Source organism: Hypanus sabinus, chromosome 20 (assembly GCF_030144855.1).
Source record: "Hypanus sabinus isolate sHypSab1 chromosome 20, sHypSab1.hap1, whole genome shotgun sequence".
Classification (NCBI taxonomy): domain Eukaryota; kingdom Metazoa; phylum Chordata; class Chondrichthyes; order Myliobatiformes; family Dasyatidae; genus Hypanus; species Hypanus sabinus.
In genome coordinates, this window is record NC_082725.1 from 24,176,797 (window position 1) to 24,198,852 (window position 22,056).

The window sequence follows — 22,056 nt, forward strand, 5'->3', positions numbered from 1 at the left end:
TCTGCAAGCAGGAGTGGTACACCAGCTCATTTGCCTCCTTTCTCACCTCCATTCAGGGTGCCAAACAGCCTTTCCTGGTGAGGCAACATTTTACCCACAATTCCATTTGGATTGTCTACTGTAGCTGGTGCTCCAAATAAGTCCTCCACTACATTGGTGAGACCCAGTGTCAATTAGGGGTTCACTCCATCTGCAAAAGCAGGATTTCCCAGTGACTAACCATTTTAGACCATAAGACCATAAGATAGAGGAGAAGAATTAGGCTGTTAGGCTCATCAAGTTTGCTCCACCATTTCATGATATATTTCCTCTCAGACCCAATCTTCTGCCCTCTCCTTTCACGCCATGTGCAATCAAGAATCTATCAATCTCTGCCTTAAATATACATAAAGATGTGATCTCCACAGCTACTTGTGGTAAAGAATTCCACAGACTCACCACTCTCTTGCTAAAGAAATTCCTCCTCATCTCTATTCTAAAAGGACACCTCTCATTTTGAGGCTGTGTTCTCAGGTCCACTCCCTACTCCCAGTCCAACATGGCAGTTCATTATACCTCCTCTACTGCCATGAAAAGGCCGCCTTCAGTTTGGAGGTGCAACACCACATATTCCACCTGGGTAGCATCCAACCTGATGGCATGACTATCGATTCCTTTAACTTCCAGTTATTTTTCTCTCTCGCTCCCTTCCCTCTTATTTCATTCCCCACTCCTCACCCACTTATCAGCTTCTCCTGGTGCCTCTCTTCCTTATATATTCCTATATATAAACTCTATCTGCCGTCTCTACACAGGAGTCTGTCTTTTCCCTGCATTTGGGTTCCCCCAATGCCAGCGCACACCAGGACAAAAGGATCCCGCAATGTAATGGACCCAGTGGAGGTTGAACAACATCCTGGATATTAATCAGCTGCAGGCGAGGATGCCCTCTGTTCTTAAGTCCATGTTCTGAGTCTTTGTTCCATCTGTTTCTCATCTTAATTCTGAGTCTCTCACGTGAGTTCACATCCTGAGCTCCTCTAATCTATTTTCAAGGCTTTTTCCAAGGTTCTTAAGATCAAATAGGTTTGCTAGGTCGCCCATGGCGTGACATGCTTCTGAGTTTTATTCCATGTTACCGAGTTATATTCAAGGTTTCCAAGTTTTATTCAATGTTCCTGAGTTTTATTCAATGTTTCCTATGTTTATTCTATGTCTCCAGTTACCCAGGAGTTTCTCAAGATTACCAGGTCTGCTTAAGTTCTCCAGCTCTGCTTCTAGTTCCCCAGGTCTGTCTCAAGATCAGCGTGCATGCCTCAAGTTCTTCAACCCTATCTCAAGTTCCTCAGGTCTCCTTGGGTCTTCATATGCCATCATAGAGAGGGAGGTACTGTACTGACCTGTGCAGAGAACGTTCTGCTCTGAGGTACCTAGAGTACCTTAATTAGTTATTGTTGGTAACTTGTATTGTTAGTTGTTTAACCTTGTTAAATTTATTTTGATAGGCTAGAGGCCTCAGTATGAACACTCTGTAAGCACTAGTGGACAAAGGTGTGATGGTCCCTTTGCTGTGGTTCCCTGAACAGACTGCCCAAATATTCTGGTAGAATGCCTTTTCAGCAGAACTTTCCAACAGTTACCAAGATCATTCTGGGTTGGGAATGGGTTGGGTCCTCCCTTTCAAATCATTCCAGTGTAGTTGAAACCTCAGTCAGGACAGCTGTGAAGATGGTGGGGAGAATGCCACTGCTTTACAGACTATGCATTTGCAAAGAAGGACCTGAAAAGGATTCAAAGTGCCTTGTTGCAGTTCATTCTGACTAGCTGTGAAATAGACCATAAGGCCACAACAAATAGGGGCAGAATTAGGCCATTTAGTCCATAAAGTCTGCTCCATCATTCCATCACAGCTGATTTATTATCCCTTTCAAATCAATTTTCCTGCCTTCTCCCAATATCCTTTGACACCCTTACTAATCAAGAGCCTATCAACCTGTTCTTTAAATATACTCAGTGACGAAGCCTCCACAGCATCTCTGGCAATGAATTCCACAGATTCACCACTCAAAGAAATTCTTCCTCTTCTCTGTTCTAAAGGGATGTCCTATTCTGAGGCTGTGCCCGTTGGTCTTATACTCCACCATTTTCGGAAAAATCTCTCCACATCCACTATAAGTCCCCCCCAATGAGCACAGGCCCAGAGCCATCAAACAGGGATTCTCAAATCGGTGGTGTGTTCCCACAGATGCATACTGAGAGACTGACTTCAAGTGTATACGGAGGGTCATTAACTCAGTGAAGGTCATTCTTCAGTGTACCCAAAACCTGTTGATATTCCAGTACAGTTTGGTGACTGCAAGGGAATGCTGTCAGTTGGTACAATCCAGGATGAATGAGAATACAGGGAATCTTGCTGCAGGCAAAGTTATGGCCTTATGAGGATTATTTGCAGCTGTGGGTCCTTCTACTGCCAGAATTAAGCGACTGAGTCTAGTGTGCAACCCTCTTAAAAATGTTTGTATCATCCCAGCAGTGGCAGTGGTGTAATATCCGTAAATTAGGCTAACACTACCAAGATATGGTAGGTGGAGTGTTTGATGGCTCTGGGCTTGTACTCATTGGAGTTTTGCAGAATGAAGGGATACTTTATAGAAACCTGTCAAATATATTCTGAAATAACAGGCCTGGCCTTGTTGCTGTACTATATCCAATTCATATGTACTTTCCTGGACTAACCATCTTTCAGAAAGATACTCTAACTGAAAAACACCTTCCACACATGTTGATTGAATAGTGGTCAACAGCCTTGCAAGTACTGAAGGACAAGAACACTATGGATCCTGTGAGATAGTTCCTTGAGCAAACTGTCAAAGCCACCTGGCAGAACTCAGTAACAAACACCGAGACCTCACTTCACTGGCAGTGAGAAGGTTCTTCTTCATCAGATACTTCCTACGAGGTCAGAGTCACACTATCTGGCCTTCCAGTGCAATGAGATGTCCACAAACGAATGCTGCAGCCTGCAATGTGCCAGTCTGCAAGAGAATGTGCTAAGAAACACACTGAAGTTTGGTGCAGCCAAAGCAAATTCTTTGTGCGGAAGGAATACAGTATAAGATCCTGTTCCCACTGGATACTGAGGGGCTAGGTTCTATATAACAATCATCTACGAACCTGAAAGATGTATTTCTCAGGGGCCATGTGAGTAGAAGTAGTATCTCATCCATAAAACGTAATGACCTGAAGACACCATGAATATGTTGCTATGAAAGCATTATGAATTTATGGGTTTGGGTTTCACATCACTGTGAATGTAAAGAAAGCCACAAACTGATTTGTGATATCTTTGAAGTAAAACAAATACGATAGGCTGAATGGTTTATGTCTGCACAGTAATGGTCCATATTTTTGGAAAAAAATACATTGATTCTGTCGACTGTAAGAACTTTTTATTCAATGTCTTAATTTATTTAAAATATAATGGATGAATGTATTATTAACCAAGAAGTTTCAACATCAAAAAATAGATCTTCCCTTATTAACCCATTCCCAGGGTGAATCTTCACTACTATGCAGTTCAATTGAAATCAATGGACATTCTTTGGATGCGAAGACTATGGGAAGGAAAGCATTATAAACTAACAAAAGATATTCTTCCATATGCCTTGCACCACTGCCTTTATCTAGTTCACTCCTAATGTCTTTCTGTCCACATCAGAAACACAAAGCATCTTCATTTCTCTTGAAACAAATAGATGCCATTCACAGTAAATGGTTTTTGCTCTACAATGATCATGTATGCATCATAAATAAAATGACAAATCCAATGTTAATATGCTTTAAAACAACAATACTTGTATATTGCTCAGTTCTAGTGACATGCTAACAATTATCAACAATTATTAAGAATGATTTTTAAATGACTTTGATGTATTTCTAATTAAATTGACAAGAAATTCTACAGTTTGATTGTGAGCTTTATTAACTCTGCATTTCAACTATGCAATTTCCAAGTGCTTATGCCATAACTGATTAAATAATTCATTCAGCAATCAAAAGCAACAGGAAACACTAACCAAAAGTATATTTTAAAATAAACATAATTGGATTTTGAAATGTGATATGTGATACTGCATTGTTTTCATCTTGGCAGAAATCTGTGAATACTATTACCCCCTGTGTTAACACTGACACTACTGGTAATTCCTTGTATCTTGGTGCTGGAAACACAATCGAGTGGAATGCTGGAACAAGGGATTTTGCACCTTCAGAAGCAAATTAATGCTAATTGAATTGTGTACTTGCCATAACAGAATAGCCAGCAGCAAATAGATTGGGCTGGAAATCAGAAAATCATCCTGACTCAAGGTGAACAAATTAAAAAATAATAAATCATCGTTTGGATCCCGTCAGATTCATATTTTGGGTTACGTTTTCTGCTGATGGGAAGTGTCAGGTTGGCTTGTGATTAACAATTGGCAACCCCTCTTTTCTCCAACCTGATTTTTAAATGTCCTCTATCTGAAAATTGGATTAAAATGTAACAATCTGTTTTCAAGGGTGAATGGCCTAATCTTGTTCATAAGTCAAAGGAATATTTCTCCACCAATTACCATATCATGGCCTTCTTTACTCTGCCACACATGGTGCTGTCTTGCATCTTCCCTGGGGTAGTGGTTATAATATCAGTCAAAAGGTAGACACTTCAGTGGGGTTGTACACTGCTTCACTATTCCCATGAAACAAAAAGTAAAATAATGGACCACAGCACCCTTGGGAAAAGGGAAAAAAGAAATGCAGGTGGGATCAGTGATGCAGCAGAAGGCACAAGCATTCCTTTTGCTTCTGGCACATGAATGCCTTACGTAAGACAATAACAGGGAGGAAAATTACTATAGTCATCCTAAATTATAAAAGCTGTTGCAAAAAAAAAATTGTGCCTCTAAGTACATCTAGGTCACAGCTGCCAATACGAATAGCACAATAGACATAATTGATTAATTGACTCGGGTATTGTTGAAAGTCAAATATTTTGGAATTTGAGGAATGGTGTACAAGGTAACTTGGATGGGGCATTGCAAATTTTCTATATTCATAGATTTTTTTCAGACATAAACCTCTGTGGGTCAGTAAGAAACACATCACAATTTATTTACTTTGCCTGGTTTCTTTGAAAAAAAAAGGTTGAAAAATGTTGCATTTCCCAATGTGATCAGTCACAGAATGAGGCATTATCCTTGACATTCTGTACAATTTTTCTGGTCGTGGGAGTCCAGGACATGTTATTAGAGTTCAATTGAATTTGAAAAGTCATGTGATGATAGGTGTGATGAAAAGAGGGAAACAGAGGAATCTTAAAATCCCTGGAGTTCAGTATATTAACTGATATAAAGGCAAAATGAAGGTGATAATTGACATAAAGATAGAATAGAGCCCCATCCCAAATGTTGCGCTTCACAGGATAAGGCTTCTGTCCCTTCATCCACAGCTGACTGCCAACCATCCAGCACCCTAAATGTCCTTTTCACCCACTGCTCATGTGATATGTCTGCCATGGCATGTGAAACAGTAACAAAATTTAATGCAACAATTCACCAACTCTATTGGACATTGCCTTCCAAACTTGCAAAGAAGAAAGGGATAACGTACATGGGAACACTGCCACCTGCAGTCCCCCTCCAAGTCAAGCACCATTCTGACAGGGAAATGTCTCCTGGTTCTTTATTTCTCTGTCACAAGGAAGGAAGCCGTACAGCAAAGTGGCTCACTGATATCTTCTTAAGGACATTTAGTGTAGCAATGAAAGCTGGATCTTGCCAATGGTACCATATTTGCATATGATTGGAAGACACAGTCTTTGCCTTTTAAATGCTCCTAAAATATTTCTTCGTCCAGTTCCCCTTTCATTCACCAATGCTAATGCAGTTGAGTGTTAGATTTTATTAACAAATATTCAGTGAAATGCCTTACAAAACTAAAAGAAAATATAAAAGTCCATATGGAAAAGTCCATATAAAGAAAAGCTCTTCATGTCCATAAGACAATAAGACTTAGGAGCAGAATTAGGCCATTCAGCCCATTAATTCTGCTCTGCCATTCCAACATGGCTAATCCCAGATCCCACTCAACCCCAGAGACCTGCCTTCTTGCCATTTCCTTTGATTCCCTGACAGATCAGGAAAGATCGACTTCCGCCATAAATATATGCAAGGAGTTGACCTCCACCACAGTCTGTGGCAGAGCATTCCACAGATTGACTATTCTTGGGCTAAAAAAAGTCCTCCTTCCATCTGTTGTGAAAGTCATCCCTCAATTTTGAGCTGTGTCCTCTAGTTCTGGATACCCCCGCAATAGGAAAAATTCCTTTCCACACCCACCGTATCCAGTCCTTTCAGCTCCAATGAAATCCCCATGCATTCTTCTAAATTCCAGAGAATACAGGCCCAAAGCTGCCAAGCACTCTTCATATGTTAACACCCTCATTCCCAGAATCATCCTTGTGAACCTCTGCTGAACTCTCCAATAACAACACATCCTTTCTGAGATATTGGGCCAATAACTGTTGACAATACTGCAAGTGCCTTCTGACTAGTGTCTTATAAATGCTCAGCATTTTCTCCTTTCTTAAATATTCTATTTCCCTTGATATAAATGCCAACATTGCATTTGCCTTCTTTATCAGACTCAAACTGTAAATTAACCTTCTGGGAATGTTGCACGAGGACTCCTTTCTTTCTAAATCTTTTTATTAATATTAGTAATATGGACAGAATACAGATGATATATTGATAAAGAAATTAGGACTCCTAAATCTGTCTGCACCTGTGATGTTTGAACCTTCTCCCCATTTAGTTAACAGTCCCCTTTCACCAAAATGCATTATTGTACATTTTCCAATGCTGTATTCCATCTTCCACCTTTTTGCCCATTCCTGCAATTTATCTAAGTCCTGCTGCAATTGCATTGCTTCCTCAGCACTACTTACTCCTCCACCTATCTTCATATTATCTGCATACTGTACTTTGCCACAGAGCCATCAATTTCATTATCTAAATCATTGACAAACAATGTGAAAAGCAGTGACCCTAAAATACTGACCACTGAGGAACACGACTAGTCACTGACAGCCAACCAGAAAGGACCCCTTTTATTCCCACTCGCTCCCTCCTGCCTGTCAGCCATTCTTTGATCCATGCCAGTATCTTTCCTGTAATGCCATAGGATTTTATCTTGTTAAGCAGCCTCATGTGTGGCACCTTATTGAATGCCTTCTGAAAATCCAGGTAAATGACATCCACTGCCTCTCCTTTGTCTATCCTGCTTGTTCCTTCCTTGAAACATTCTAATAGATTTGTCAGGTGAGATTTCCCTTCACAGAAACCATACTGACTTTGACTTATTTTATCATTAGTCTCCACGTACCTTGAAACCTCATCTTTAATGATAGACTCCAACACTTTCCCAACCATTGAGGTTAGATTAACCGGCCTATAATTTCCTCATTTACCTACCTCTACTCTTAAAGAATGGAGTGATATTTGCAATCTTCCAGTTCTCTGGGACTATGCCAGAATCAAGTAACTCTTGAAACTTCATGACCAATGCATCTGTGATCTCTTCAGCAACCTCCTTCAGGACTGTAGAATGTAGTCCATCTGGTCCAGGTGACTTACACATCTTAAAACCTTTCAGCTTGCCTTATACTTTTTCTAATGACACTTACTCCTGCTCCCTGACACTCATGGACCTCTGGCACACTGCTCATGTCTTCTACAGAGAAGACAGAAGCAAAGTACCCATTAAATTCATCTTCCATTTCTTTGTCCCCCATTACTACCTCACCAGCATAATTTTCCAGTGATCCAATATCAAATCTCACCTCCCATTTACTCTTTATATAACTGAAAATACTTTAGGTATCCTGCTTTATAATTATTGGCTAGTTTGCACTCATTTTTCATCTTTTCCCTTCTTGTTGCCATTTTTGAATGTCTTTTTGTTGGATTTTTACAGCTTTCCTATCATTCAACTTCCCACTCACTTTTGCTCCCTTATATGCCTATCCTTGGCCTTTATGCAGTCCTTAACTTCCTTTGTCATCCATGGTTGCCTACCCCTGCCATTGGTTAACAGCTTTCTCTGTGGGACATATCTATCCTGTGCTTTGTGAACCATTTCCAAAAACTTGAGCGATTCCTACTCTGTGATAATTCCCATCGGTATCCTCCGCCAATCCACCTGGGCAAGCTCCTCTCTCATGTCTCTGTAGTTCCCTTAGTTCCACTGTGATACTGATACATGTGACTTATGCTTCTCCCTCTCAAAATGTCAGTATGAATTCAACCATATTATGATCGCTGCCTCCTAAGGGTTCCTTTACATAAAGCTCCCTAATAAGACCTGGATTATTACCCAACACCCAATCGAAGATAATCCTTCTTTGAGTAGGCTCAAGCACAAGCTGCTCTAAAAAGCCATCTTGCAGGCTTTCAGCAAATTCCCTGTCTTGTGATCTAACACCAACCTGATTTTCCCAATCCCCATGAATATAGAAGACTCTATTACAATTGTGTCATAACCCTTATTACATACATTTTCCAGGTCCCCTTGCAACCCCAACCCCACATCTTGGCTATTATTTGGAGGCCTTAATATTATTCTCATAATTGTTTTTTATCCTAACATTTTCTTAACTCCACCCAGAAAGATTTGACATTCTCTGACCTTATGTTACTTATTTCTAAAAATATAATTCCATCTCTTACCAGCAGAGACACACTTCCACCTATGTCTTCCTGCCTGTCCTTTCGATACAAAGTATTTCCTTTGATGTTAAGCTAGCAACTATGGCTTCTTTCAGCCACGACTCAGTGACACCCACATCATCATACCGACCAATCTCTAATTGTGCCACGAGTTCATACACCTTATTCCGAACGCTGTACATATTTAAATTCAGCACCTTCAGTCCTGCATTCTTCACCCTTTTGAATTTGGCCTCTGGGGTACAACTTAATTTTTTGCTCTGTTTACATTTGTACCCAGTCATTGGCTTGTCCTTCCTTACATTCATTTTACATCCTTCATCGACTTGTACACTTGCTGGCTCTTCTTCAACCCTGTCATACTGGTTCCCATCCCTTTATTCCTTATTATTATTATTATTATTTCCTTATGTCAAGGAATAAGATTTTTTTTTGGTTTTGGTTATTTGGTATTCCACTCAGGCCTTTGACAAAATGGAATTTTGCAGGTAACCAGCAAACTCTCACAACCTGACCTCTTGCGTTGGACTTACAAATTTGAAACACCAACGCTGTAAAGAACCACCTAAGTCGAACAGAATCCTGCCATAAATTCCCAGTCCCATGGGCAGAGAGTAAGCACTATGCTCTCAGGGTTTAAGGATCCAAATCTTCACAGTTCAATATTTTAGATTACAGAACCAAAGATGAAGAGCTGATCTTGTCAGACTAGAGTGAATGTTTTCTGACACAGCAGTTATCTAAATCTGATCAGCATTCAATTGTTACAGTTGGGGAAAAAAAATCAATGCTTTCAGGAGTCTCAATCGATCATTTTTATAGCTTTTACTAAATTTAAAATTTGTTTATGTTAGGCCTTTCCTTTCCTAACAGTATATTTGTGCTACTAATTTATAGCCAGTATCCTGTACATTTGTGCCCCTCCAACCACTAGCATATCAGGAAAACTAAATCTCAGTAATAGTTCCTTCAGCAGTGGATGTGCTGAATGAAGGGACCCGAGAAACTAAGCTTATACTATAATTTTAACTTTTAAGAAAACTCGCATTTAAGATGTTCCTGATCCTTAATGAATATTACACAGTAAGCACAATAAGAATTTCCTCAGTTGTAAATTCATTGGGTTCATTTACAAAAATCAGCTTTTTGAATTGTTTTTCAGTTTGCATGTATTAAAAATGGTGCCAAATGTCATGGAACAAATAAAGCAAAATTGGAGGACTACTTCTCTAGATAGTTGTGTTCAGCAAGCTGTGGGGTTTTCTGAGAGCATTGGCTGGACATTGAGGGCCACCTACTTTAGAATGCAGGACTTTTGACAGATGGAAAATCACTTGTGTAGACCAGTTGTGGTGAATCTTTTTGTGTGTGTGCTCAGTATTGCAACTTCCAGAGTAGGGCCTTCTATATTTTGACTCAGGAAATTTTCAGGAAAATTTCAGGAAATCACATTTCACAGATTCCACCCTGTCCACGCCCTTAACACTCTGGGTCACCCAGTCAATACAGGGAAGTTAATTTTTCCTATAAATGCAATCCTATTATTCTTATAACTAGGAGCAATTTCTCTCCACACCTGCTCCTCAAATTTATTTATTTATTTATTGAGATACACCACAGAGTAGGCCCTTCTGACCCTTCGAGCTGTGCCACCTAACAACCCTAAATTCAACCCTTGCCTTATCACAGGACAATTTTCATTGAATAATTAATGTATTAACTGCTACATCTTTGGACTGTTGCAGGAAACAAGGAGTATCCGAAGAAAACTCACGTATTCCAGGGGATGACATACAGACATTTTACAGATGACAACAGAATTGAACTTTGAACTCTGACTCCCTGTTTCTGTTCCTGAGGTTCCAGCTGATGACTTGGAGGTCTATACTACAGTCCCACTCTGTTTCTAAGTTCTCCCTATATGGCCTCAATGGATAGTCAAAGTCAAAGAATGTCATCTCAAAGTATGGTTTTAACAATCCACTCTTATCAAAATGACTAAACACCCTCCTTGCTTATCTATTCTCTGTAGCATCTGTATCCTGGAAAATTGAGCTGCTAGTCCTGCCCATCTCTCAGCCAGTTTTATGGCATGGCTACAACACCCCCCGAACCCCAGTCCTCAGGTTTTTACTGAAATTATTCTGAAACTTTACCTCCTTGGGGGAACCATCCTCTCAGTATTTACTCTGTGAAACCTTCTCAGAATTATTTTTATGTTTCAACATATTCACTTTTCATTCCTCTATGCCAGTGGACCCCAACCTCCGGGCCACGGACCGATACCGTCCCGCAAAGCGTAGAGGGTTGCAGCAGTAGCCGGGACGCTCCCAGCACATGTTTAAGAAAAAAGACGAAACAAACAAGCTAGATAATTAGGTGCCGTCCGGCATGTAAATGTTGGCCCAGATCAGAGGCGACGCAATCGGCTTTTTTTTAAAGATGTGCTGGGTGCGCTCCGGCTACCGCTGCACCTCTGAACGCTTTGCGGCCCTGAGTTTGGGGACCACGGCTCTATGCTCCAATGTGTACAGCCCTAGCCTACTCATCCTTTCTTTTTTTGCCAGTTCCTTCATCCGAGCAATTAATCTTTTCAGAACTGTCTCTGGTGAGAACTCACTCCTCCTTAATTACGGAGATATAGAACTCTAGAAGCAGTGCCAACATCACTCTGTAAACTTGTATCAAAGCTTCATTTTACCCCTTCTAAGTCAAAAAAAGTTCCAATCTCCTTCTACCTACTTGCTGTACTTGCATACTAAATTTTCCCCTCGGGAATCCAGGGAATATCAGTAGAATTCAATCCATGGAATTATTATCTTCACAGCCTCTTGCTTTATGGCACTCAGATTCAGGCTTAGAGTCATACTCACCAGCACAGTGACAGGCCTTTCGGCCCATCACTCTCACATCCATGTGGCTAGTCAAACTTCTCTTAAATGTTACAATTGAACCCATGTCTACATTTCTGCTGGAAGGTGGTTCCACACTCATACTACCATCTGAGTGAAGAAGTTCCCCACAAGATCCTCTTTAACATTTCACTTTTCACCCCAAATCCATGAACTCTAGTTGTAGTCTCATTCAGCCTGAGGGAAAGTGTCTGCATCCATTGATCACATTAACCTTCAGCCTCTTTTTTTTCACCCAATACTTTTTAATGATAAAGTCTATTTTAAGTTCCTCCCTCCCTGTAGTATTCTGAAGATATAGAACCATAGAACATTACAGCACAGAAACAAGCCCTTCAGCCCTTCTTGGCTGTGCCGAACCATTTTTCTGCCTAGTCTCACTGACCTGCACCTGGACCGTATCCCCCCCATGCCCCTCTCATCCATGTATCTGTCCAGGTTTTTCTTAAATATTAAAAGTGAGCTCACATTTACCACTTCATCTGATAACACATTTCATACTCCTACCACTCTCTGTGTGAAGAAGCCCCCCACTAATGTTCCCTTTAAATTTTTCCCCCTTCACCCTTATCCCATGCCCTCTGTTTTTTTTTTCTCCCCTAGCCTCAGCGGAAAAAGCTTGCTTGTATTCACTCTATCTATACCCATCATAATTTTATATACCTCTATCAAATCTCCCCTCATTCTTCTACGTTCCAAGGAATAAAGTCCTAACCTATTCAACCTTTCTCTGTAACTCAGTTTTGTCAAGTCCCAGCAACATCTTTGTAAACCTTCTCTGCAATCTTTCAACCTTATTACTTTACTTTACTTTTACTTTACTTTAATTGTCACCGAACAATTAATACTAGAGTGTACAATCATCACAGCAATATTTGATTCTGTGCTTCATACTCCCTGAAGTACAAATCAAAGTAAATATAATAAAAATTTAAATTATGTCATAATTAGAAAATAGAAAAGGGAAAGTAAGGTAGTGCAAGTCAGGTCCGGATATTTGGAAGGTACTGCCCAGATCCGGGTCAGGATCCGTTCAGCAGTCTCATCACAGTTCGAAAGAAGCTGTTCCCAAATCTGGCCATACGAATCTTCAAGCTCCTGAACCTTCTCCCAGAGGGAAGAAGGACAAAAAGTGTGTTGGCTGGGTGGGTCGTGTCCTTGATTATCCTGGAAGCACTGCTCCGACAGCGTGCGGTGTAAAGTGAGTCCAAGGATGGAAGATTGGTTTGTGTGATGTGCTGGGCTATGTTCACGATCTTCTGTAGCTTCTTCCAGTCTTGGACAGGACAACTTCCGTACCAGGTTGTGATGCACCCTAGAAGAATGCTTTCTACGGTGCACCTATAAAAATTAGTGAGGGTTTAAGGGGACAAGCCAAATTTCTTCAGCTTTCTCAGGAAGTAAAGGTACTGGTGGGCCTTCTTGGCAGTGGACTCTGCTTGGTTAGACCAAGTCAGGTCATTTGTGATATTCACCCTGAGGAACTTAAAGCTTTTGACCTGTTCCACCTATGTACCACCAATGTAGATGGGGTCTTGTGGTCCGCTACTCCTTCTGAAGTCAACAACCAATTCCTTTGTCTTGCTGACATTGTGGGATAGGTTATTGTCTTCGCACCATGCCACCAGATTCTTAATTTCCTCTGCGTACTCAAACTCATCATTACTCAAGATACGGCCTACAAATGTTCTGTCATCAACAAAATTATATATATTGAGTTCGATGGAAACTTGGCTAAACAATCATGGGTGTACAGTGAGAACAGCAGGAGGATGAGTACATAGCCTTATGGGCACCAGTGCTCAGAGTGATTGTAGAGGAGAGCTTGTCCCCTATTTTTACAGCCTGGGTCCTGTCTGTGAGGAAGTTGAAGATCCAGCTGCAGATCTGAGTGCTAATATCCTTCCTGTAATTTGGTGATCAAAACTGCTCACAATACTCCAAATACATTGTCATACTGGTAATATGTTTATTACTAGTGTAATGTTTTCAATGTTTTCTGTCAGGAAAACTGATCTAAAATAATGATTTAGTATCTTTGCTGTTTGTCCAATCCTATTTACAAATTCCACGCTGTATCAAAAGTTTCCTGTATTTTGATTGTTCAGTTGTTTGCAGGAACATAATGCTTCAATCTTAAAATTAGCTTTCATCCAAAGCATCACTTGCAGCTGAGTATCTTGCATAGGAAGACATTGAGGAACAAAATCAAACTAAATCAGATTATGCAATGCTTCATGGTTGGTAATAACAGCAACATTTACAACACAAGTGACGTGAAGATGACACTCTATGGTTTAAAACTGAAACCACCATAAGCTGATCACTACCCAGTAAATGACAGTCGAGATCAGTTAGTAGAAATTGTTGCAAGCAATGCAGTACGGATGTGTGGATTGATGTGTTATGGGTCCTTGTGACGGCATTGACAATGAGTCTCCGAGCAATTGTGCTCTGGTCCTAAACTGAAATTTGCTCATCTCACAGTAAATTTCCCTTCGCCTACTACTTTAACTGGAGTGAGTCACAGGCTAATTTAAATATGATAACTGAAGTGTATTTGAACATACCCTGACTGTCTTTGATTCAAGGACAATGTGTATTTATTTAAGAAATGCTACAGATAAGTCAATAGTCATGATATGGTTGAGTGAATATGACCATATTAAAGTATGCTAAAAATATAACATTTATAGTCCAAAACTCACAAACCACATAATGTTTTTTTTGTGTGCGTACCAACTTATGCACAATAATAAAACACTGATTATGTGCAAAACTGTGCCTCTACAAAAAGAGTACATTTTTTGACAAATGAGAGGAAACAGAAGTTCTGTTGATGTACTGGTCAATATTTAGTCCTCAGTTAACACCCTTGAAGAAAACAGGGTGCCTGGTTATTGATCTAACGCGAACTTTATAAATTGTTGCAGGAGTATACTATGCTGCATTGTTTAAAGAAAAAAAGGCACTGCCAACATTTATCTGTGCTCCAGTTTCCTGCTCTGTTCCTACCTCATTTGCTAAGGGCTAAAAACTCTAATAGACTGAGGCAACACAGGGACTTAGCAACGCAATTATAACAAAAGTGACTGGGTTTATTTCTGCTGCTATCTGTAAGGAGTTTTTACATTCTCCCCGTGACTGTGGGTTTCCTCCAGGTGCTCTGATGTCCTCCCCCGTTCCAAAGCTGTACAGATTAGTACGTTTCTTTATCACATGGTTTGTAATTGGGCATGAAGGGTCTGTTACCATCTGAATCAGAATCAGGTTTGATATCACTGCCATATATCGTGAAATGTGTTGTTATGTGGCAGCAGTACATTGCAATACATAATAATAATAATAAACTGGAAATTACAGAAAGTGTATATACATAATATGTTAAATTAAATAAGTACTGTAGTGCAAAAAGAGAAAAAAGAAGCAGTGAGGTAGTGCTCATGGTCTGTTCAGAAATTTGATGGTAGAGGGGAAGAAGCTAGTCCTGAGTCCCTGTACCCCCACCCTGGTTGTAGCAATGAAAAGCGGGCATGTCCTGGGTGATGAGAGTCCCTAATGATGGATGCCAACTTTTTGAGGCATTGCTCCTTGAAGATGTATTGTATGCTGGGGACTTAAGGGCCCAGGATGGAGCTGATTGAGTTTGCAACATTCTGCAACTTATTTTCCTGCGCAGTGCTTCCCCATAACAGAGAGCAATGCATCCAGTTAGAATGTTCTCTGCAGTACATCTGTAGAAATTTATGGATGCCTTTGATGACATACAAAATACTGTCAAACTCCTAACAAAATATAGATGCAGTCGTGCTTTCTTCTTATTTAGAAATATCATGCAGCATCTAGAAAAAAATCAGATATATACCTGAATATAATCTTTAAATGAATATTCACAGTCGCTGTGACATGAATTCCATAGGTCTAGAAGCAGAGAACGGTCTATTATTCATTGTCCTAAATGGTTCATACTGGGGATATCATCTCTCAGCATCTGACTTTCAAAGTTTCCTGAAATGCACTGTATTATATGCCAATATAATCAATTCTTCCAAATTTTCAATACTAAAGACTTTTTTTTCCTCCCTCACTGACTCAGAACTCTGTCAAATTCACCATTATTGTAGAGATAAACAAAACTGTAGATCCTGGAAATCTAAAATAAAAACCAAAATATGCAGCAGTTCAGGCAATTATCTGTGCAGAGAGAAGCAGGACTAATATTTCAGGTTAACACTCACAAAACATTGGTGGAATTAGCAGGACAGACAGCATCTATGGAAATTAATAAACATTGATGTTACGGGCAAAGACCATTCATCAGGACTAGTAAGGAAGAAAAACATGTCAGTGTAATGCCCTGGTAAAGAACCTGTTTTATTGCATTTCTACCGCTATGATGTTATGCTGTTAGCAGCTTTTCTGCAAATGCAGTGTTAGTTAAGTTCCACAGACTAGTGTTTTGTCTTCAGTTCAGGTAAGGAGCTGTTTGCTCTGCCTAGGAATGTTGTGTCAGTCAACTGGTTTGACTTGGTAATGTGCTGTAACAGTCTGTTGAGTGGGGTGCCATGGGACATTTGAGAGAGTGCTGTGGGTTCAGATTTTTGGGGAACAGTGGTCTAATTTTGGGCCCTCGTTGGCTGGCGGTACGGAGTGGAGCACAAGGAAAGATGCCTGCGAAATGCCGCTCAAAGCAGAGACCTCATTGTGAGAAATGCTTTGTGCAGACAAATGGTTCCAAGGAGGAAATGCCAATACTTCAGAGATAGCCAGTCCATTCGAAATGGTCTTTGAGGAAAGGTTGAACTGTGGCTGGTGTCTTTCACACAGACTCTGGATTCAGCACATGAGTAATCAAAGCAAAGCGCCCACCTACCGCAGAAATTAGCTCCAGCGTTTATGTGCATATTCAGACTGGTTTAACTGTAATAGGTCCTTTTCCTTTTCTTTCTCTGTTAAAAGTCATCCTCCATCTTTTACTGGGTTACTCAGAGAAGTTAGAGAGGAGGAAAATAGGATTGAGGAGCGGAATGTTTCCAAAAGCTGAATAATGTCTTTGTGGCAGTCTCTGTTGCTAAAGTGACTTCTGATGCCACAGAGACAGAGCTTTTGAAGAACGAGATGAAAAACCTTTGAGCTGAGCTGACTCTGTGGATGCCTGCTAATGTTTCAGCTTAATGTAAAGGATGTTTGATGAGAGAGACGGCCGTTATTTTCTGTTACAACCGTGGAAAAGGTAGCGATTTCAGGCTAAGCTGTGAGTGACAGGAAAATCTTAGAAAAATAAGTCTGGGATTATCAAACAGAGAAAAAAAGACACAAAACTACGGAGGGACCCAGTTAAGGAATGGGCTGGTGTCACAGAGAGGATACATTCCAATCAGTGTATCACCAGAAATACTAAAGTGCAAAACACTATTCTTGAAGGTTTAGTGGGACCAAGCTCTGATGTATCCATATGGAAGTTATGCATTGCAGAGCTGTATGTGACACAAGTTCTCAAGTTACTTAACTTTACAGATCCTTCTCCAGCCGGGATTTGATGCATTCACCACTGATCCCATTCAGTGTCTTTGAGATCTGGGGGCTTAGTGCTGATGATTGATGGTGTTATGAACCCGTAACTGGGTCACTTACCAGCAAAGATAGGGAGCTCCGCTGAAGCCTGATGGTACTATTTTTAACAGTATTTATTAGTAAAAATACACACAAATAATATCAATGCAAACATACAGATAATATACGTCATCAATACTAAATCTAAAAGTGCGGGTATAATAATAATCAATAAGAAATAAGCTCTATCGTTGTCTAGGGGATAATGTATTGTCCGATGGAAATATAAAAGTCACTCAGTTCATTCAGGCTGCAGCCTTTGGTTGGAGTCAAGAGAGAGATTTTAGAAACTTGCCAGCTTTTCCTTTTTATGATGTCGATCCTTCGAGAGTTCCGTTGGTGTAGCCGATCCTTTAGCTAAGCTGTTCTTCCGTGGTAAGCCCGCCAATTCCCAGGCAAAGGAAAAGGATGCCCGCGAGCCCCGTGGTAAGCCCCATTAAACGCTGTCACTGGATTTCTAGCATTTCTCCTGGTGCGTCTCATGGGGTTGTTCCTCAGACCCCTCTTTTATCTTTATTCACGGGGTCTCAGACGTCAATCAGGTTGGGATGATGCAATCCCTCAACCAGACCACTCTGGTTGTCTCCTGAGGGCTTCAGTGAATACTACAGTACTCAATACACAATTCCATCTCCAAGAGACAATAGCCGTTATCAATGGTTCTGCCTTGCTGAGGCCAGGACACATTCCAAGCCTTGTGTATTCTGGATGTCTCTCTCTCATTTCCTGAGTCCCAGACCTGAATTAATAGCGATCTTGCGATTCTCAAAAAGGAGGGGGCTACTTTATACCCTTCGGCCCCTCAGAGTTGTGGCACATTCGTAACAATGGTTACTTACCATTGAAACTGGAGTTTTCAGAAGTAGTTGTTGGAGTAGCTGAGACTATTGATAAACTAGTGTTGGTCTGCCTGGATCCTGTTGAAAGGGAGGAAGCTTCCACTCTTGTGAGAACAAATACTTCCATTGTGAGAAGGTTCGAGGAGAGAAATGGAGAGAATTGTTTCAACACCTTGTCCATTCACCCAGTGTTCAGAGCTGCGTTTGAGGAGGTCCAAGTTTTTCCTAAACAGGATAATGAACATAAACACGGAATTGGATGGTACACCCAGTCTAAACCTGTCATGTTATGTCTGGTGGAGTAGCTGGAGTGACAGAGAACACCTCTTTCTGAGAGAGGTCTTGCTGGTTAGCACCAGTGGAAGCTGAAAATGTTTGACAGCACCTGCTTAAACTGAAGGAAGCCAAGTTCAGACAGGGGGCAGGAGAGACCAAGTTGCCGGAAGGTTCAAGTGATAGATAATGGGAATGATCCCCAAGTAAACAGGAACAATCATAAGGAGTGTCAGAGGCTGAAGAAACTGAAGATGAGATAAGGAGGTCTCAGAGACCTCCAGATAGGCTGGCATATGTTGCACATGGGAAACAGAGTGTTGTGTCAATCCCAGTAGTGAGATATGTTACTTGCATTTACAAAGGGATTGAGGTTTCTGAAGTCATGAAATTAATTTGAACACCAAGTTATTAATAATGGTTGGATAAGTTCCGAAGGCTCACAAAGTCATGAGAATGTGATTACATTTGGTGAGAGAAGCATGTAATGCACTAGTTAAGAACCTGCTTTATTGCATTTCTACTGCTACGCTGTTATACTTTTAGCAGCTTTTCTGCAAACGCTGTGTTAGTTAAGCTTCATAGATTAGTGTTTTGGCTTTAACTGAGATAAGGAGCTGTTTGCTCAGTCTAGGAATGCTGTGTCAGCCATTTGGGTTTGACTTGGTAACGTGCTATGACATTCCGTCAAGTGTGATGTTATGGAACATTCGAGAGGGCTGGGTGGGATCAGATTTCTTGGGAACAGTGGTCTAGTTTTGGGTCTTTGTTAGCTGGAGGTGCGGAGCAGAGTACAAGGGAAGATGATCGCAGAATGTCGAAGTAGAGATCTCACTGTAAAGAAGTACTATGTGTTGACAAATGGTTCCAAGGAGGATGTGACACTTCTCCTGAGTTAGCCAGTTAGTCTGAGATGGTCTTTGAGGGAAGTTTGAACTGTGGCTTTCACATAGACTTTGGGATCAGCGCATGAGTAATCAAAGCAAAGCAGCGGACTATGCCAAAAATGAGCTCCAGTGTCTATGTGCACACTTAGACTGATTTACCTGTAGTGGTCCCTTTTCTTTTCTTTCTCTGTTAACTGTTTGATAAAGTTGAAATATTGTTAAATATACTTTAATTTTATGCTACTAGTGTATGATCAGTTATTTCCTGGTGAATGATAACTTTTACATGGGCCAGTATTTACACAGCATTCATCATAATTTTCATTCCCTCATCAGAATATTCCAACTTTCTTGTATGGATGAACCCAAATCTTACCAATGCTGGACATGCATTGCTTATGGAAGGTGGCCTTCTCATCATTAGAACATAAAACATAGAACTGTACAGAACATAACAGGCTAACCAGCCCACAATGTTGTGCTGACCCTCAAACCCTGCCTCCCATATAAACCCCTGCGTGATTCTGAGCCACATGGCTGTTATGCAGAGTTAACTAATGAACCAGGCTTATTATGAACCATGGTGAGAGTGTTACACCATAATAAGAAGGTGGGGGTAGAAGAAGGTGGCAAGCTTCCTTTTCTGTCCCGATGAAGTGTTTCTGTCTGAAACAATGATGGTTTACTCACTTCCATCATGCTGCTGGACCTGCTGAGTTCCTCCAGCATTTTGTGTAGGTTGCCCTGGATTTCCTGCATCTGCAAGATCCCTTGCCTTAATATTTCAAGTTAGTGACTTTTCAGCAGAACTAGTAGCTCAAAGAAAAAATGTATTGAGTTGCAGTGAGGCAGAAGGTTGGAAAGTGCAAAAGTGACTGAATAACAACTCACGTTGCCACGGGCTGAAAGGGTGCAACAGAAAAGGCTCTAAGTGAGCATAATAAGACCATTAGAGCTGTCCAAGTTGTTGTCCTTTGAGGAGTAATTTTGACAATTATCTGTTCCAGTTTGCTTTAGACTGCCATTTGCCTGAGAACATCGTGAGACTGAGTCACAGAGAAACACAGCACTGAAGTAGGCCATTCAACTCACTGAATCCATGTCGAATATCAAAGCTCCATATTACATCAATCCCCATGTTTATTATTCTCCTCGCATTCTCCTCAGTTCCCGCCAGGTTCTACCACTCACTTACATACTAGAGACGATTTACTGTGGCCTATTTACTGAGGCGCTCACACACCTTTGGGTTGTGGAGCTCACTGAGGCAAGGAGAACGAGAAAACTCCACACACACTTTGGGAAAGATTCTTTCTTTGTGTATGAATAACTCCTGGAATACAAACTTGAGGGATTATTGATCAATTTCCATCCAAAGCAGCACATTCCTAGCTTAGCAATCAAATCACAGCTTGAAAAATATGACTCTTGCAAGCTTCTATAGATGCCCATTGGAGCGCATTTTGAATGGTCTAGTCGATGCCTACTATAGAGGCTCCAGTACATAGAATTGAAAGAAGCCGCAGATGGCATAGACTGAGTCAGCTCCATCACAATGCCTCAAGAAGGAGGCATCCATCATTAGGGATACTCACCTTCTGGGGCAAGCATTCTTCCCATTACTGCCATCAGAAAGGAAGTCCAGGAACCTGAAAACGCACGCTCAGAGTTTCAGGAACTGCTTCTTCCTCTCTGCCATCATATTTCTAAATGATACATGAACACTACTTCACTATTTCTCTTTTGCACTACTTAAATCGATTTTTATGTCTTCCACTGCACTGCTGATGCCAAAACAACAAGTTTCATGATCTATGTCAGTGATAATAAACCTGGTGCTGATTCCCAAAAAAAAAGGCAAAAGACATACAATAAGAAATTAAGTTATGAGAATTCAGATACAGGAAAATCCTGGAGATTATTTGGTAATCAAATACTTTGCAGGAGAATGCTATTATAAGACAGCTAAAGGCATCAGATGATAGCTTAAATAGGTCACTGGAGTTGTACACTAAACAAGAACTTTAGTCTCCACTGCAAGTATTTTGAAAAAGGTTATCTGCAAACTGAGGTAAAAGTAACTGTTCCAGTATTAATTTATTCACCATCATTAATGACATATTATCTGTCACGTTTACTAACCAGAAGCTGAAATCACTTTGTGTTACATTTGTAAAAGGATATCAACCAAAATAAAATTTCTAATGAAATTGTTTTCAACACAATTGAGTGCTGAGATCGGCAAAACAAATCAATTCCTTAGCTTCTCTGCCAGTTGAATTCTGATAGAATGGACTCCAAAATCCAGGGAGATGGAAATGTATGGCTGGGAAAATTATCACCTCTACACCTACAACAGGAGCCACATGCATTCAGGTAGTGCTGAACATTATTCACTAATACCAATAATTCAGATCAATGCAACAGAACTCATGTATTTAATTTCAGAAGGAGCCCAAATGAATTTAAGTATTATTGACTTAGGGCAGATTGAGTTGCTCATTTCAAGGTAATGGGACTCTAACTGGATCAATGACCCTTGGCCTCAAGGATCAGGAACTGCAATGGGAATTTCCTCCTTCCATATAAAAGCTTGAGAAAACATACCACTAGGCTCAAGGATAGCCTTTGCCTTATATAAGACTCAAGGTGGAGGTATGTCCCTAACAAAGGACCTGTAAGGCCTTTGCGAGCTGGCAGGTCAACCTTGGGCAAGGTATAGCACCACCACCTCCCCCCCCCCAAGATTAGAGTCATGTGCAACCATGCGAGCAGGTGGTGGATAGTT

The 22,056-nt window shown here is 40.7% G+C and overlaps 1 long non-coding RNA gene across 1 annotated transcript in view; it reads left to right on the forward strand.

Annotated features, from left to right (window-relative positions):
• Positions 1–4,210, forward strand: part of LOC132378381 (uncharacterized) — a 54,191-nt gene extending 49,981 nt beyond the window's left edge. Inside the window, exons 2-3 of the long non-coding RNA XR_009507013.1 lie at positions 1,202–1,405; positions 4,133–4,210. This is a non-coding gene — a long non-coding RNA (uncharacterized LOC132378381). The remainder of the gene's footprint in view (positions 1–1,201; positions 1,406–4,132) is intronic.
• The last annotated feature ends 17,846 nt before the right edge of the window (positions 4,211–22,056 follow it).